General features: G+C 42.6%; 1 non-coding gene across 1 annotated transcript; it reads right to left on the bottom strand.

The window, feature by feature from the left end:
* Positions 1-15,882: 15,882 nt before the first annotated feature.
* LOC118760795 (U2 spliceosomal RNA) lies at positions 15,883-16,079 on the bottom strand. The gene has a single exon (XR_004996995.2). It is a non-coding gene; the product is annotated as a U2 spliceosomal RNA (small nuclear RNA).
* Between the last annotated feature and the right edge of the window lie 1,494 nt (positions 16,080-17,573).

Below are 17,573 nucleotides of genomic sequence, written 5' to 3'. Positions count from 1 at the left end.
TCTTTATTTTCATTTAATGTGCTACTGGGGAATTTAAGGTTATGGTTTATCCTTAGATGAAGAAGCTCTGAGTTTAATTGTTGTTTGTGACATCAGTTTCCTCCGTTTCCTCCTTTCTCAGGTTCAAGTCCCAGGTTTCTAAAGATTTCTTTCTTGTTTTCTTTTCTCCCTCATCCTCTGCTCTTAGGACAGAATCTGCTGATTGCAAGTGTTCTTGAAATCACTTAAAAACTTTTGTTTCAATGTGCTGCTAACATAAGCTTTCATGCTTTCATATTAAACAGACTGTGAACAGGCAGGTGTTTGGCTTGGCTGGTAAGAGGCAGGTTGGGATGCCAACATTCCACACCGCACTGGTTTCCTTTGATCCCTTACTCTGGCTGTCTACCTCAGCTTCCTGACAATGCAGGTCCCAATGAGGCGGATGACTGGGTTCTTGCCACCTATGTAGTAGATTTAGATTGCATTTCTAATTCCCATCTTCAGCCCTCCCATTCCCTTGCAGCCATTTGGATAGTGAACCAAGACACAGGAACCCCATCCTGTTCTCTCTCCTTCTCTCTTTTTCTCCCCTCTCCTCTCCTTCTCTTTCTTTGCCTCTCAAACATTTTTTGAAGGCATCTGAATTCATGTAAGACTCTAGAAGAAACTCCATCAGTCACAACACCAGCCAGAAAAGTTGGGCATCCTGATAATCATGATTTATAATTGTCAAATGCTTTGTCACTTGAAAGAGCTCAGCAGAGCTACGCTGAACTGAGACCTGAGATAAGAAATGGTATTGCTTTTCCCGTGGGTTGCAATACATGTGCCTGCACACCCAGGACAGTGTGTAAGGGACCTACACAGGCACACTTGTGCCGTTCTTGTTGTGACAGTCGTTTTCAGCATTACTTCTGTTTACCTCCACATCAGAAACTTCATTTCAGGATCTTGCAACAAACTATTGAGTGCTAGCAAACAAAGACACATGGCAGGAGGGGGTGGGCAATGCAACATTGCCTCCAGGGAGGTGTGAGTATTTGAAGCAAATCTCTGTAGTTGGAGACTGGCATGGGAAGAGGTCAGGGAATTATAACCATGTGGTCACAATGATTTGGGAACTGAAGATATGCTCCTTAACCACACCACCAACAACAGAATAGCTGTGTTAAAGTCAACAGCAAGGATACATAATGATGAAATACTATGAGCTTTATTTCTAAAATCAGGAAAAGAACAGAAATCATAATTAATAATTTTTCATATTTTTATTTGCAGGAATAAATTTTCAGCTGTGTAAGAAATCTGGTTTATTCAGATCAAAGCTTGTGCTGAGTGCTGGGAACAAAATGGTGTGCAAAAATAGAGATAATATTCAGTTTTGGTAGGGAGATACTCTTCATGAAATCGTACGATGATATAAAATTGGATTTGTTGCAGATGCTACCAAGGAGGGCTCCAAAGGTCCTGGGAGCCTCTATCCTTGGGGCATTTGGTGTGGAGGAAAGGCTGCCAAGCACAGGCTGTAGGAGGGGACAATGGGTGTCAGGGCTGCATTCTGAGGAGGTGGGAGTATGCAAGCGAGGTAAAGACCCACAATGCCACTGGTGGAAGGTCACAACAGGATTAGAGGTGGAAGGAAATAGAAAGGTGCCGAGTTTTCAATGGTGTGGGGTGAAATAATCTTCCTATTTCAAAAATACTGCTCAGGCAATGGTGCTGAGAACCAACTAGAACTTCGAGTGCTGGCTTCAGTAAGGGAAAAGTTTTGAACTTGGACAGGAGAGGGGGCAGCCAAGGGTGGGTGGAGAGAATGAGGAAGTTCAACCATAAAACAGGAAATGGGAACAGATCCAGAGGAAGAATGTTGGAAAGCAAGAGGACAGTGCTGTCATTTTCTGGCAGTACAATATCCGCCTACAAAATCAGTGAAAAAAGCAAGTTATGAGTTCAACAAAAACTCAAAGTATAAAATACTGTATGCGTGTCATATATCTCAGCAATAAACAGATGCTAAAATCCAAGATTCATGTATTCACAACAGCAAAAATGATGATACCAAATAATTACAGAAATATAAATGTGTAAAAACCAAAACCTGAAAACTGAATATTTTGCTTAAGTAACATAAAAGAAGAGCCACACACATGGTGAAAAAAGAAAGACTATGTAGTGTCAAAGCATCCTTTTTTTTTTTTCTTATCAACAATTGGATGTGTTGATACCACTCAATACTAGTGTCAGACATTTCATGAAGATTTCAACAGCCTCTGTAAAATACTTTGGCAACTCATCTGGGATATTAGCAGGTTAATAGTTTCAACTCTTACCATCATTAGTTTTCCTTCAATTTTAAAAAAACATTCATACATAATTATGTTACACATGTATAGGGTGCTATGTGACATTTCAACATGTGCACACAAAACGCAATGCTAAGATCAGGGTAATTGGCACAATTACCACTTCATGCATTTGTCATTTGTGTGTGTATATGTATGCACGTGTATGTTGTGCATGTTCAGAATTCTTACTGTTTTAAAAAACAACTAATCGTTGTCAATGATAGTTATTTCACGGTACCACAAAACTTTAAAAGCCATCCCTGCTCTACAACTGTGTCCCTAAATCCATAAATCACCCTTTCTTCACTTCACCCACTCCCACTCTTCACTGACACGGGCAACCGGTCTACTCTCAATTTCTTTGAGATGAACAATTCAGCTTTTACATGTGAACAGAGCATGTACTACTTGCTTTTCTCTGCCTGACATTTCACTTAACATGGTATTTTCCAGTTCCAGCTATGCCATTATAAAAGACAGTGTTTTTCCTGGGTGACTATTATGTCACAATATATGTATAGATCACATGTTCTTTTTCTTTAAAAAAAAGTATTTATTTCAAAGGTAAGGTTACAAAGAAAGGGAGGGAGGGAGAGAGAAAAAGAGGAGAAAGAGAGAGAAACCCCTTTCTTTCATTGATTCACTCCTCAAATGGCTGCAATAACCAGGACTGGGCCAGACCTGAGAAAGGAGATAGAAGCATTTTCCGGGTTTCCTACATGGGTATTAGAGGACCAGGAACCAAAGTCATCCTCTGATGTTTTTACCAGGCCATTAGCAAGGAGTTGCAGCAGCAATGGAGCAACTCGTACTCCAACTGCTACCCGTATGGGATGCTGGCATGGCAGGGGCAGCTTTAACTGCTGTGCCACAGTGCAGGCCTCTAGGTCACATTTTCTCAAAGCACTTATAAATAGATGGACACAAGATGGTTCACATCTCGGCTTTTGTGCATAATGCTGCAGTAACCAGGTGAGCACAGGTGTGCATCTGCAAAATCCCCATTTCAATTTCTTTAGGTAGACACTCAGTAGCAGGAAGACTGAATCTTTGGGTAGTTTTATTTCTAGGGTTTTGAGGAACTCCCATAGTGTTTTTCATCTTGGCTGTTCCAACAGTGTTTGCAGGTCCCCTGTCTGAATTTGCTCCAGCTTGTGTTGCCTTTTGCCCACTGGTGATAGCTACGACTGGAGTGAGATGGCGTCTCACTGTGGTTTTGCTGTGCAGTTCCCCGTTGATCAATGATTTTTTTTCTTGTATTTTTGACTGATTGCATATCTTCTTCTTAGAAATATCCATTTACCAGTTGTTTTAAATTATTATTGTTAAGCAAAGGATTTGGAGAAATTTCACTTTTGGATATCAAAATTTTTGAAGACAAAATCACCTTAAAAATTGTGATGTAGACACAAGACTCACTTAAATAATTAGTGGGAAAGAGGAGATGACATCTTGAACAGGTGGTGTGTGGCTTACAACAAAGATATCACCATGTATCCATAAGAGGAAACGATTAGAACATATGGGATTGGGTCTTAGGCTGCAGTTGTAAAAAATGCTCCCACATGAGTGTCATTTTTTCCTGATTTTGAGCTATAATGGTTGATTGCAATAGTAAATGAAAAGATATGAATATTCATGAATTTTATATTTTTTGAATTTTTCACTGGAGACTCAATACATTGAACTCTTTCATGTGCAGACATCAATGATAAAGCTAGACACTCTTATTTGCAAATAAAAGCTAAGCGGCATCATAATACAAGGTTTTTGTAATATTCCTTCTCAGCTGTAGGTATTACCCAGTTTGGTGATTAAGCGTGATAAGTCTATAAATTGAATATGGATCTTATCTCCTCCAGGTTCCAAAATATTTTGTCCAGTATATTCGTAATTGTTTGGTATTCTTCAGAATTTTTTAAAGTGGTCCCTTAAACAACTGGCTTAGACACTTGCTGGGAAATACACAAATCTTGGGATCTTTAGTATATTTTAATGCTACTTCATGGGAAGGAACACAAATGTTCTCTCTCTCTCTTCTCTCTGCCTGCACCAACCAATCCACTGCCATAACACATTCAGACTAATGTGGCCAAAGAGAAATATCTAAAGTTTGTGCAAATTTCAGAAGATTTCTAATTTTGTTTCAATTTCCTATGAGACTCACCCATGCCTAAATTTACTGAACTAAATGAGTAAACAGTAATCCTCACAATGACTTTGCGAGGGGACATGCAGAGTCATAACAACAGCTAACTTATTCACAGGTCTTTTCTGAGTATGTGATTCAGGCAGTGTGAGAACTATAGTTCAGGGTCAGAGAAGAAGCAGAGCTTGTGTCTGTCTCCAGCGACCTCACGATATATGAGGGACCTTAGTCAAAGGCTGTGAGAGCCCCGACACGCTTGCCCGCATTGCCTTTGACCGGTGTGACCCAGGATCCTTGTCGCCCATCGAGTCGGTTTCTCAATCTGTGTTTAAAACACTGTTTTCTTAGAAATGATAGAATTTCATGGAGATCAGACCTAAACTCCATTCTGTCTGACACTCTGTTCTTATTGATAACCTGTGGAAATAATTTCTTCCAATCTGAACTTGGGTAAGCATCAGTGTGTCTTTCAGGAATAGAAGGAAAAAAGTTGGGCCCAGCACAGTAGCCTAGTGGCTAAAGTCCTCACCTTACACACGCCAGGATCCCATATGGGTGCAGGTTTGTGTCCCAGATGCTCCATTTTCCATACAGTTCCCTGCTCGTGATCTGGGAAAGCAGTAGAGGATGGCCCAAAATCTTGGGATCCTGCACCTGTGTAGGAGACCCAGAAGAAGCTCCTGGCTCCTGTCTTCAGATGGGCTCAACTCCGAACATTGTGGCTATTTGGGAAGTAAACCAGTGGACAGAAGATCCTTCTCTCTGTCTCTCCTTCTCGATGTAATTCAGGCTTTCTACATCAATCAATAAATGTTTTTTTTTCTTTTTTTTAAAAGTGAAGAAGGAAGGTAGTCAGATATGTGGATCAAGGACTGAACCAAATACGAAATATCTCATAAATTTTTCTAAAGCAAAAGAAATACCTTTCCAAGAGTTCTCTCTTGAAACTTTAAAGGGGGAGAAAACTATACCACCTAGGGTTAATGGCAATGAGTTTCAGGTAGTTGAGTGTGTTCTCGACTTTTGTTGTACAAGGATATTTCCTGTTTGGAAGAGTAAATAATATACAGCAATACCTAAGCGCAGGAAATCAATGACATATTTTCCTACTGATCCTATATGGAAAACAAAAGAAATGGTTTTGAAGTTGAAGTAATTTTATTGCAATATTAGATCATAATATGGTCAGACCTGCAAGTGGCGGTGCAAAGATTCAGACAGCCTTTCATGTGTCAGTCTTGCATGTGACTGGAAAGCCTCAGTCCCTTGGGAATTGATCCCTTACTTAGCAAATCTCTGCGTAGTTCATTGCTCAACGGTAATGCCTTTGAACAAGTTCCCCCTTTCAATTGAGGTAGTCAGATTTTGCCTAGCCACTTGTCCTGTCCCCTTCACCCATTTTACAGAATCCATGTTGTTGGTTATTCTGTATTTCCCATGCATTGTTATAGTCTTTTTCAAGCATTATTTTATCCAAGTCTCACCATTTTACAGATAGGTTTCGTAGTTTCTAACTCACGTATTTAAATAAAATAGCCAGTAATGACTTTGAAATTAAACTAAGCCATTTTACCTAATGAATTTCATTATTGATAATGAGGTGGTTGGCAAAAGAGAAAAGTGCTATGCTAACTAAACAGAGATGGGAATTTCTTAGAATAAATGTTGTATATTATGCAAGGAATCACTTACATGACTGCCTGGGTTATGGCACTTCAAGGTCAGAAGGTACTCAGTGCCTTAGAGAAAGTGTAACATTGAACCTGTTCATATGCAAGACTGGTGTTGGCATGAGTAAGGCACACATAAGTAACCTAAGTTCTTTTGCTCAAGTTCTCGGTGTGGGAGAAACAGGCACTCGGAGAGAAGAGCCTTGAAGCAAGAGCAGGTGCAGTTTGGACCAGCTGGTGTTTTGCCTGAAACATGGCTTCTCCATGGAACATTGTCCTAACTCATCCGGCATTGATAGGTAAGCAGTCTTACAACCAGGAGTGTATCAGAAGGGCCAGCTAATCGTGCCACTGAGGCCCTGCCTCTGCTCACCTGCAGTGACTCCCAGCTTCCACTCCTTCCAAGATTTGGATTATAGCATGATGATAATATGGATCCGGGAGACAAATCAGACACAAACCCAGAGCAACAGCAGAAACTCTCTCTCTTCTCCTTATTAGAAAAATACTACTTAGAATTCCTCTAGCAGTTTTCCCCTCACAATTCACTGGCGAGATGTATATGTAACTCAGTCCCAATACTAAGCCAACTGGCTTGCAGCAACCTAGATTTGTGTCCAGAGCTGGGCATGGGATGGACATGGAAGGGACATCTTTTTGTGAATGACTCAGGCTCTGTTAGAAGGAGCAGGATGACATTGCGCCACGGGCAAATAGCTGTGTACATTGTGTATATTGGTTTTAAAAGGTAATTAGAACAGAAAGAGGAGCTTCTAGCCAGGGATAAAAACGGATGCCTCATTTGAGGAGAAATCATTAATCTGGCAGGACCACAAAGGAGCAAGGGGGAGCTAGACCCAGAGAAAAAGGTGGAGTGGTTGGCAGAATCCCCAGGCAGGAGCATTCCTCAGAACCAGATCCTGTCTATGAATGCTTTGTGTGCCCTTTGAATGCCAATAGTACTGCTGTGGTGCTTCTGGTCAACTCATGTTCTGGTTAAAGGTGGGATGGGTAGGCTCAGAGATGAAGAGGCAACAGAATGAAAAATGTTCCTATCAAACTACTTAAAGAAACCATGAGGGTTGAAGGACCAGGCAGTTTTTGGCTTTCATTCAGATAAGTGCTGTTGGTTTGCAAGCAGTGCACTTGGCGTTTCTGTAAAGGAACTGTGTGGTCATCTACTTTCCCGCTGCACTGAGGCCCATGTGACACCTTTTCAGTCAAGCATTGCTGGGAACGCAGTGTTGCTGTCATCCTCTTAAGGATGCTAAGACAGGGTGCCCAGTGAAGGAAGGGCAATGGGATCATTGTCTAGCTGATATGGGATTTGGGAATCACAGTAGGGAGAGGGAGGAAAGTGACTTTCAGATACCCAAACTGCAGACGCCGCCGCCAATGATGTTAATCAGGTAACTTAAGTTTCAAAATGTTTTATTTGCCTCCCTTGCTATCATGTAGCACAACAACAAGTATCCCCAGAGGAATCCGAAGTCTACAGTGAGCAGACAGATCTCTAAATGAGAATGTCGCTCATAGAATACAGGTTCCCCGATCCTCTGCCCGGGGATGCTGTAGCCATTTCTTAGCAATGAGGAGAGGCAGATACACCAGGTATGTATTGTTGCCTCTGAAGTAGTCCAAATAGTGACCTAAACAAGAAGCATTTGTTGTTGCCTGGTTTCTGCAAATCAAGAATCTGGGAGCAGGGCTTGGCAGCGTGGCCTAGTGGCTAAGGCCCTCGCCTTGATCCCACATGGCCGCTGGTTCTAATCCCGGCAGCTCCATTTCCTTTCTGTCTCTCCTCCTCTCAGTATATCTGACTTTGTAATAAAAATAAAATAAATGTTTAAAAAAAAAAAAAAAGAATCTGGGAGCAGATCAGCTGGGTGCTCCTGGTTTAGCTGAGGTTGTTGTCAAGCTGTGGACCAGGACTTGACATCTGGAGCTTGGCCGAGGCCACAGGATTGACAGCTGAGCTTGGCTAAATGATTTGTAGCACGAGATTTAGCTACTTATTACATGGACTGCTCCCTTCGGCTTCTAGAGTTTTCTCAGGGTATGACATCCTTTTTCCACACTAGTACATGGGGTGTGTTTCAGTGTCTTTTATAATACTGACACTCACAGGTCATACTCCATCCCTCCCATAACATTTTATTTGAAGAGTTCGTCTAGTCAAAGCACATCCAAAGTGAAAATAGGCAGCTTTCTTAACTTTTGTGGGTAAATTTTAAAGCCATCACATCAGTGGAAATCCAGTTTGAATCCAGGCTTCTTGGCCATAGAGAAATTACCATGCCTGCCAGCATTAGAATACAAAAATGGTTATTTTGTAAGGAATAAACACAAATGCGGTGGGCATTTAGCACAATTAAGCTGCTATATGGAATGTCCACGTCCCACACTGAGCTTCTAAGCAGGAGTCTCAGCTCCACTCTCCAGCCCCGTTTCCTGCTAGCACTCCTGAGAGACAGCACTGTCGGCTCCACGAGTTGGATCTCTGCCACTCCCAGAGGAGCCCAGGACTGCGCTCTTGGCCAGTGGTGTCAACCTGACCTAAGTTGGCTATTGCGGGCACTCGGAGAGTTTACCAAAACTCTTTGTGTCTCTAGCTCGATGGTTTTCAAATTCATTCATTCGTTTTAAAAATAATTAGGGGGATTGGGCTTTGATTAAGGCTCATCGATGAAAAGCCATGATTCTGTTGGCCCCATCACCATGAGTGTATCTGCAGAGAAGAGAGCTGCCTGTTTGAAGGGTGTGTGGAGTGGGTGAAGCCCCTGTTCATCCTTGGCCCTGGTAACCCACAGGAAAGGCTTCCTATTGGAATCAATCTCTGTTTTGCTGATTGTGAAGCATCAGGTGCCAAGATTTCTGTCTCAAGGGGCAGCAGTTTTCCCCATGACCAGAAAAGAGAAGGTCTTGTGCTGGTATCTCTTTATAGCAGTTTCCAAAATTCCAGAGTAAGACGCTCTTGGAGCAGAAAGGCAAGCACCGAGTGGTACCTCCCTCCCCCTCTCTGCAGCCCCAGCCAGGACTTCCAATCCTGTGGCTTCCTCCGGGGGAACCTTGGGAGAGCTGGCAAATACTCTAAACAGATAAAAGATAATTGAACAAGGAGTGAGTAGTAAACGGTGACAAAGTGCTATTTCCATAATAAGCTTATCTGAGTCAACTTTCTCAGAGCCCCGAGTTCCCGGGCAGGGTGTGGATTTGGCAATGGTAAAGAAACAGGCCACGCCAGGAATGTCTGGGGAGCTAATGAATGCCCCTGAAGTGGTTGACGTGCCTATCTCTGCTTTGGATCCTTGCCACCTCGAAGTGAATGTCAGACGGTGTTTAATTGGCAAACAGGGCTTCAAAGGGCTGCTGGGCCCTGCTCCCAGGGCCCCTGGGCCTGTTAATGTTTAATTGTCATGTGCAAGGGCCCACTAGCCTTTGGTAGATTTGGGCGTTTTATTGCACTTTGAAAAAGCAATATTATGAGCCTCCTTCTTGCTCCATGGGCATTTTTACAGAGGGGCCTTGGAATCCCATGTTGCCTCACCTGAACTATGAATGGCGAAGCCTCTGAGTTATTACCAAGCACGGACAGAACACCTTATAGCTGGAAACATCTCTAGATCCGCTGCCTTTGCCTTGAAATCAAGGAGTATTCAGGGAACATTTGCATCAGCAAAAGAAAATAAAGAGCTGGGTTACAGGTTTGGTGTTGAGGGGAGGGAGAAAAGACACAGAAATAAGATTGTCCGATGGTGGATTGCACAATTTCTCCATCGAGTGCTGTGGGTGTCTGCTCTCCTGGAAGTGAACTCTGACTCACGGCCCTGCTGAGAGCCCAGTGATTTTAGTATTATTTTAAAAGTTGCTCTTCAATAAATAAATAAATAAATAAATAGGTAAAAGGTATATCAACTCTAGGTTGTTCACATAATTTAAAAAGAGTATCTTAACAAAACTTCATAGCTCTTGTTGAATTACGTGGGAAATAGGAAGAAATAACAGAAAACAAAAATAACAGAAAACAAATACTTTTTTTTTTGCTTAAACTAAAAGCAAATTGTGAATAAAAGAGTTGCTTCCAAATTCCTGACATTTGAAAAGCACTACTTTGAAATTATTATGAACGATTTCTTCGAATTTTCAATGGAATTCCATTCAATTTAATTGAACACATGTTCATTGAGTGCTTACTAAGAATTCACGTCAACTCCGTTCTTTGGTTTTGAATTAGTGGCTTTAATAGAGTTCATTTCTTTTGTCGCATTTTCGAAGTGCGTCGGCTTGTTGTTTTAATCATCGATTTGCTGATGGTGAGTATCTCGCAGAGGAAGGAATGTAAAGAGAAATATCTAATTACACCACTTATATCAGAATGACCAAGCATATATTTATCTTGTTTGTTAATTATAGATGTCACAGCTGAAGACCAAACATCAGCTAGTGTGGACATTAGCCAGAAGGTCTGGTAGACATCAAGAGTGGGGTGGGTGACAAACGAAAAACAACACAGCAAGGGGAAAGCCTGTATTCTTTTTATGGGTTTATAGTAAATCAACATGTCTCTGCCCTCTGTGTTGCCAGTGGCAGTAGCGTTCCGTCCTGCGTCTATAACAGCTGTGCTTCAGCTCTGCCTGGCGGTCGCAGGCTCCCCCAGCCTGCAGATTTGTAAAGCTGAGGTTCTAGGCGAAGACTTCCTTTCTTCCGTTCAGCTTTTTCTGCCTCCTTCCCGGTCTGGTCATCCCAGGACTGGACACTCCTTCCAATCAAAGTCGGCACTGGAATTCAGGCACGAGCAGGGTTCTCTGCGTCCGTGAATGCGTACAAAGCCCATGCTCTCCAAACCCATAGGCACCGCTAATGAGTTTAGAGCCCTGGCGTGTTATGTGATTCCTTTCTTAATAGAAGTGAGAAGTGGTAAAAATGAGAGGCCTTTATTCACCCTTTATCAGCTGTGTTAAATGAAGGGGTATATTATCCTCTGGATAGATTTACAGGAACACCCATTATGCACCTAACTCCTATTATCATTAATGGCGATGGAGCATGCATGCCCAAGCACAGCCCTCAGAGTTCTACAGCAAAGACCACTCATTTTTTTTGTCTGTTATTAAAAAGTCCTGCTGCACACTACTCAAATAGCTGCAAAATGAAACAAAACATCGTCATCATTTAGACTATCTGAGTGTATGCTTTTTGAAGGAAATTAGATTGGTACATCGCAAAGGTTTGCAGATCTACTTAGGATAACGATGACTGTGACCCTGTTTGCCTTCAACGCGCCTCCCTGCAGGGGAAGCACCAGGCTAGGGGTGGGGAATGATTTGAGGTTTCCATTGCTGGCAAGCGGCTAGCCTTTTTAGAATGTCAACTTCTTCTTCTTCTTCTTTTTTTTTTTTTTTCCATGTTGGCAGAGCCAGCGTGAGTAAGAGAGACAGAGAGGTTGGAGAACAGACTGTTAGAGCAGGACTTCCAAGCATGGGGAAGAGACTGTTGTGGATTTGTGCATTCGTACGTTTACCCATCTATTCCTTTGCTCAACAAATGCATGTTAAATCTCTATTATATGCCAGGCAGCATGCTGATCTATAAGGAAATAATAGTGACAGAGATAGATTAGAAAAGTCACAATTTAGTAGGCAGAAAGAAATGAAACAACTAACATCGTAATTATCTATTGTTAACACTGCTAAGCAGCAGAAGGGCAGGGAGCCATGAAAAAATTATGCAGTGGGAAGAGTGAAGAGGTACCTTAAGGAATGGATGCATGGCAGTCCTTCAGCAGACAATTCCAAGCCATCGTGACAACGGGAGACTAGGTAGCAGGGGCTTACCAGTTAGAAGGAGCAGAGTGTGCGAAAGCATGAGGAAGGCAGAATTCAAATTCTGGCCTCGACATTTAGCAAATAATGGTAAAAATATTCAGTCCTTCCTTCCAAAACCCATTGCAGACCTGTGCAATTACTTTCTTCCTTCTGCTAAAAAAACAGTAGGTAATGAAGTTTACCATTTACCATGAATCAATGTGTCATGAAACTAAAGCTGGACTTCAGTCAAATAAACTTTGGAGTTTGCATTGTAAGACGAGGGAAACTCCTCTAAACTGCCTACTGCCCAGCCTTGCACTTCCCAGCCCAAGGGATAAATAGCACTGTGTTCCCTCCACACAGGCGTCAGCCTGGGAGGCATGATTCATAGCAATCCTCTATATGTGTGTTTGTCAAATGATTTATGAGGAAGGACCAGAGTTTTCTAAATCCTATTATGAATGGATACTTTCATAAGGTACAATAGAAATGAATTAGTAGAAAAATGATCTTGCACTTTGATGTGATGACCATATCAATTGCTATAAAATTCCATCTGAATACTTACTTTCAATTTTTTCTTTATCTTACTGCAGATCAACTACAAGCAGTTGGCAGACCAAACTCCCTCTCCATGGTAAGGATGATCTGTGTGACTCAATCATTGCCAGATGGCTTCAATAGCCACGGCTTGGCCAAAACAAACCCAGGAGCCAGTGGCTTCTTCCAGATCCCCCATGTGGGTGGCAAGGGCCCGAGCACTTGGGCCATCTTCTGTGGCTCCCCTGGGCCGTTAGCAGGGAGCAAACAAAGCAAGATTAGAAATTTTGCCCAAGATACTCAGACAGGTACTAAGAAAGAGCCAGGATTAGAATTCATGCATTAGGACTCCAGGGTCCTTGCGCTTAAATACAGTGTTGTGCTTCCTACAATGAAGGTGGCAGCTCTTTGCAGCTACCCACACTGTCCATTAACCCTTTGCTTATTTCACAGGTCTGTGCTGCTGATCTTCCATGTAGCAGACACTGTGCTAGGCATAGGACTAAGCCCTTCCAAAGAGTTTCAGTAAGAAAACAGAAAAGAAGGACAGTATAAGGGGGCTGAGGGGATGAGGTGGTGGGAGCTCAGGAGAGAATGCAGACCTGTTTCCCTGGGATTCCAGAGGCCTGGGAACTGCGCCAGGTGAAGAGAGTTGATGGGAAGGATGCAAAGGCTGGGGAATGCAAGGTCTGCTCAGGTCAGTGTGACAGAGAGCATGAGATGCCGCTGGGAATGGGCCAGACTAGAGAGCCTTGGAATCCTTTGCCAAGAGCCCCAACATGGCCACATCATTCCCATTGACCTAGACAAGTCATTGACTATCAGCTGCAAATAGCTGATGCATTCAGGCCATGTGCTATCCCAGCTTTTGGTCCAGTGCCAATGCGGGAATTCTGCAGCCTGTAAGGCATTTCTTCAGGAATAGAGCAGGGATGGAGCAGGGAGTATGGCACAGGGGGAGGATGAAAGGCCCTGGGTTCAAAATCTACTCCTATTATTCACACAACCTGGGACATTAATGAGGGAGTGTTTCTTCCTGGAACTTCATCTGAAAATGGAGCTGATTCTCTATGTGTTTGAAGGTGACTGTGAGAGTCAATTGAGGGCAGGATAGCAAAGTGCTTTATAAAGCCTTTTTTTGTGTGTGAAAAACCAAACAAAATAGAAAACCCCTCAACACAACTATCGACAGGTTTTGGTTGTCAGGAGCGTCTGTCCTTGAAGACAAACAAAAACACAAGTCCCAGTATATGCCAGACTTCTAGACATTTCAGGAAGTATGTTTATTTAGACATGTCCACAATCTGTTGCTCCCAGTTCTAGCAGGACACCAGCTGCATGTCCTCCCCTGATTTGCTCCTGTCTTGCCTGAATCCTAATCCTTCCTGAGTTTTCCAACATCATCTCTTTTTCCTCCCCTCTTGGGTTCCTCCTCATTTGCAGGAGGACCTCTGCGTTTCAGAGAAGCTCGGCTTGCTCAGAAGGTAACGACAAACCAGCAGAGGCACCTGTGCAGAGGCCAGTACCTGGATCTTCACGTAGGTCTTCCAGGGTGACAGCGTCTTAACCCGAATGGGCTGCTCTTCTATGAAGAATCCAGGGACGGGTGAAGCCCATTTAGGGGCAGTTCACAAGTGGAGCTGTGAGGAAGAAGAATCTTGGATGTATTGAATGAGGTCTGCGTTTACTATCAGCAGACCTGTGTTGTTCCTGTCAGTCTCAGCTATCTCGTTTGTAGGACTGGAAATGATAATATTAAAATACTGCATTCAGGACTGCTACAAGAAAAGGACTGAAGTAATGTTCATGATTCAATGTGGTGTGTGCTTAGACCCAGTGTCCTTGTCAGCTCAGGTTGCCATAACAACACCATAGAGTGGATGGCTTCACCAATACTATATTTATTTTTTCTGCTGGTTTTGGAAGCTGGAAATCCCAGATCAAGGTGCAAACAGTGTTAGTTCATGTCTGGAGAGATCTCTGCAGCTTGCAGACAACCAACTTCCCACCATGTCCTTGCATGGTCCTTTGTTTATGCACTCGCATCCATGGTGTTTCTTCTTCTTGGAACAGTCCTTTCTCGACTCATTCGAACACAATTGTCTCCCTGGAGGCTCAGTCTCTGCAGAGATCAGGACATGACCATGTGGATGCGGATTATGAATGGAACACCCAGTAGCCAAGTGAGGGATGCTGTTGGAAATCTCCTGTAATCGCTGAAGTGTTCCACTCTACAGCAGAGCCAGTTCTGCTGTCAACTGAGCCTTCCTCGCCTCCAAGAAGAGACCTCAGAACTGGGTACTGTGCCTGTCACTGGCTTACTTGAAGTGCTTGGTGCCCACACATATAGCAAATTACACATTCAGGTCAGCATAACCTCCTGACAGAGAACAAGCCCATCCAGATCTCTGAGAGTCAGCCTAGCATTCAAAGACCCAAATGAGAAGTCATTCTTTTGAATAGAAATATCATTTGGAGTAATTTCCTTCTGGAGCCATTTTATCCAGGTGTGCTCATGACCACATAACATAGAAGAGACTGACAAAGCAGACTTTGAGGATGGGAGGAACCTTGCCAAGGACTTGAATGTAAGATCATTATCCTTGCTCAGCCTGGGAACAAAGAGGAAATGAGTCAGAGGCTGCCATGAAGCCAAAAGCAGCAGGGATGGAATCAAAACGCACATCTTTAAGAATAGCCAATTGAACTTATCTTTTTATTCTTAGGTCTATACTATTTCTGATGAGAAAATGAAGTTTTCAGACCAGGACAAGAACAACTGACATTTCTCTTAGATTTGCCTCGCTCATATCAGTGCAGGGCTGACTTGGGGACTAAAGAAGAGTCCCTGAGATAGTTCCTCCCTGAGATAGAACAGAGGGATTCAACTGGAAGCTGCTGAATAGGGAACCAGCACTTTGCGCTGTCCTCTGCTGGATGTGGGCCCTATACTACATTCCACTTATGCCCTTTGTTCTTTTGAGATTTGATACTACTTTTTCTCTTTGCTTCTGTAGCTAGAGTCATTCATGCACTTAGGAATGAACCCGAGAAAGCTCATGGTGGGTATCTGGAACATAAGGATCCCAGAGAAACTCTATGGAACTAAATATGGAGGATGACATCTGACAGTTGGCTAGGCACCAGGTTTGTTTTATTCAGCTAAGGGCCTATAGCTCTGCTCTACCACCTGCAGAGCACTTCACTCTAAGTCAAAGACCTTGTTGGTCAGGATTGCCAACAATTGGTAAGGCTGCATTTTTTTTTTTTTGTTTGGCTATTGCTGCACCTCAAATCATGAAATCTTCTCCAAGGGGCCAAATCTGGTGGCACAGCACTGGTTCAATCATTATCAGTGAAATACTAACCATCCTGTTTATGAATTTAACACTGGGTTCCTCAAATGATCTGTATTGGGATTGCTTAAAAAAAAAACAGAATTCTCACTTGTTATTGGCTCATTGCAGAAAGATAGAATTGTTGTGCTCTTGAAGTAGCTATTTCCAGTTTTGTGCTGAGTTTTGATTTATTAAACTGATAAGAACAGATACTACACTTGATCTTAGCCAAAAGGCCAAGAAGCGATTGATTTTCGATTTATTATTCTTGAAACAGGTAAGCATTCAGTTTAGCATTCAAAGACTCTTGGCACATTTATGGGGACAAGATGAACACCAAGCTTTCTTTCTCAATTTCTGCTCTCAGGTGTCAAGGGGAACACTTGCAAGTGTGCCCGTTATTTCTCCTGGAATTCAGGCCCCTTTCTTTAACACTGATGTTTCCTGATGAACACATTTAAATTTCTTTCCTAGTAGGTGAGGCCGTGTCTTATCCCCCCTGCCCTCCATCATTACCCACTCACAGTCTTCCCTTTCCTTGATTCTGGGAGTCTGCATGTTGCCACCTGTGGGTCAAATCCAGACTCCAGCCGTGTTTCTATGATCTCTGAGGTGAATGCTTTTGATGCTTTTAAAGAGCTACAAACAAGAACAGAAACAAAAAGATGCTACAGAGACTGCATTTGATTCACAATCTTAAATATTTACTCTCTTGCTCTTCATGGAAAAATTTTACCAAGCCCTGCTCTTCATCTTCCCCATATAGTTGTGCTAAAATTTAAGCAGAAGTCAAACTTGTTGATTATAAGCCCAGGTACCGTGGTGCTATTCCCTTTCTTGTATGCCTTTTTTAAACATCTGGCATTATTAATTGCACTTACCAGCGCAGCTCTTCATCTATCCTCAATCTTTGACAGTCTCTACTCATTGTATCAAATGTATATTAACATTATTTCTAAATTGTTGAGAATGTTACGGAATGCATCAATTCCTTTATTCTCCTGGAGACTCCTTTCCTAGTATCTTCTGGCTTTTTGTTCCAACATCTGCTGTCCGTCTCCAGGCACAACAGTCAGCTCAACACTTCTCTTGGTTGAATCACTAGTTCTTGGATCCTATGTTTTCTTTTTTCTTAGAATACACATCTCTCCTACCCCTGCTCAGGAGAATAACTCTCAATAGCTTTTTGAGAAAGGAAATGTAGAAATTATTCTTATAGTCCTTGATATTTGGAGATGCTGTTATACTCACACAATTGACATTTGGCTGCATGATGAGCTGTAATTTGAATCGGAATTTTTATTTCAGTGTTGAAGTTGGGACTCCATTACCTCTTGTATCTATGTCTTTTCTTATTTGAGTCCCTGGGAAGTTCTGCATCGATGTGACCAAGTTGCTTGAATGTGAACTTGACTGCTTCACATACAGGGACAGGGCAGGTGAGATGAGGTTGCATTCTTGTCAGGAAGTCCCCAGTCTCCTGCATCTGGAGATTTCACTTTTTTTTAATCTGTAAGATTTAATTATTTATTTGTAAAGCAGATCACAGAAAGAGTGATGGAGACAAATGGAGATCATCCCCTGAACTTTCCCTCTATGTGGCTTGCATCAGGCTTAAACCAGGAGCCAGCAACTTCATCTGGGTTTCCCACAGGTGTGGCAAGGGCCCAAGATCTTGGGCCATCTTCCACTGCTTTTCCCAGGTAATTAGCAGGGAGGTGAGTCAGAAGTGGAGCATCCTG

Source organism: Ochotona princeps, chromosome 8 (assembly GCF_030435755.1).
Source record: "Ochotona princeps isolate mOchPri1 chromosome 8, mOchPri1.hap1, whole genome shotgun sequence".
Classification (NCBI taxonomy): domain Eukaryota; kingdom Metazoa; phylum Chordata; class Mammalia; order Lagomorpha; family Ochotonidae; genus Ochotona; species Ochotona princeps.
Note: the sequence above shows the minus strand (reverse complement) of the source record. Positions and strands in the feature narration are given on the sequence as shown.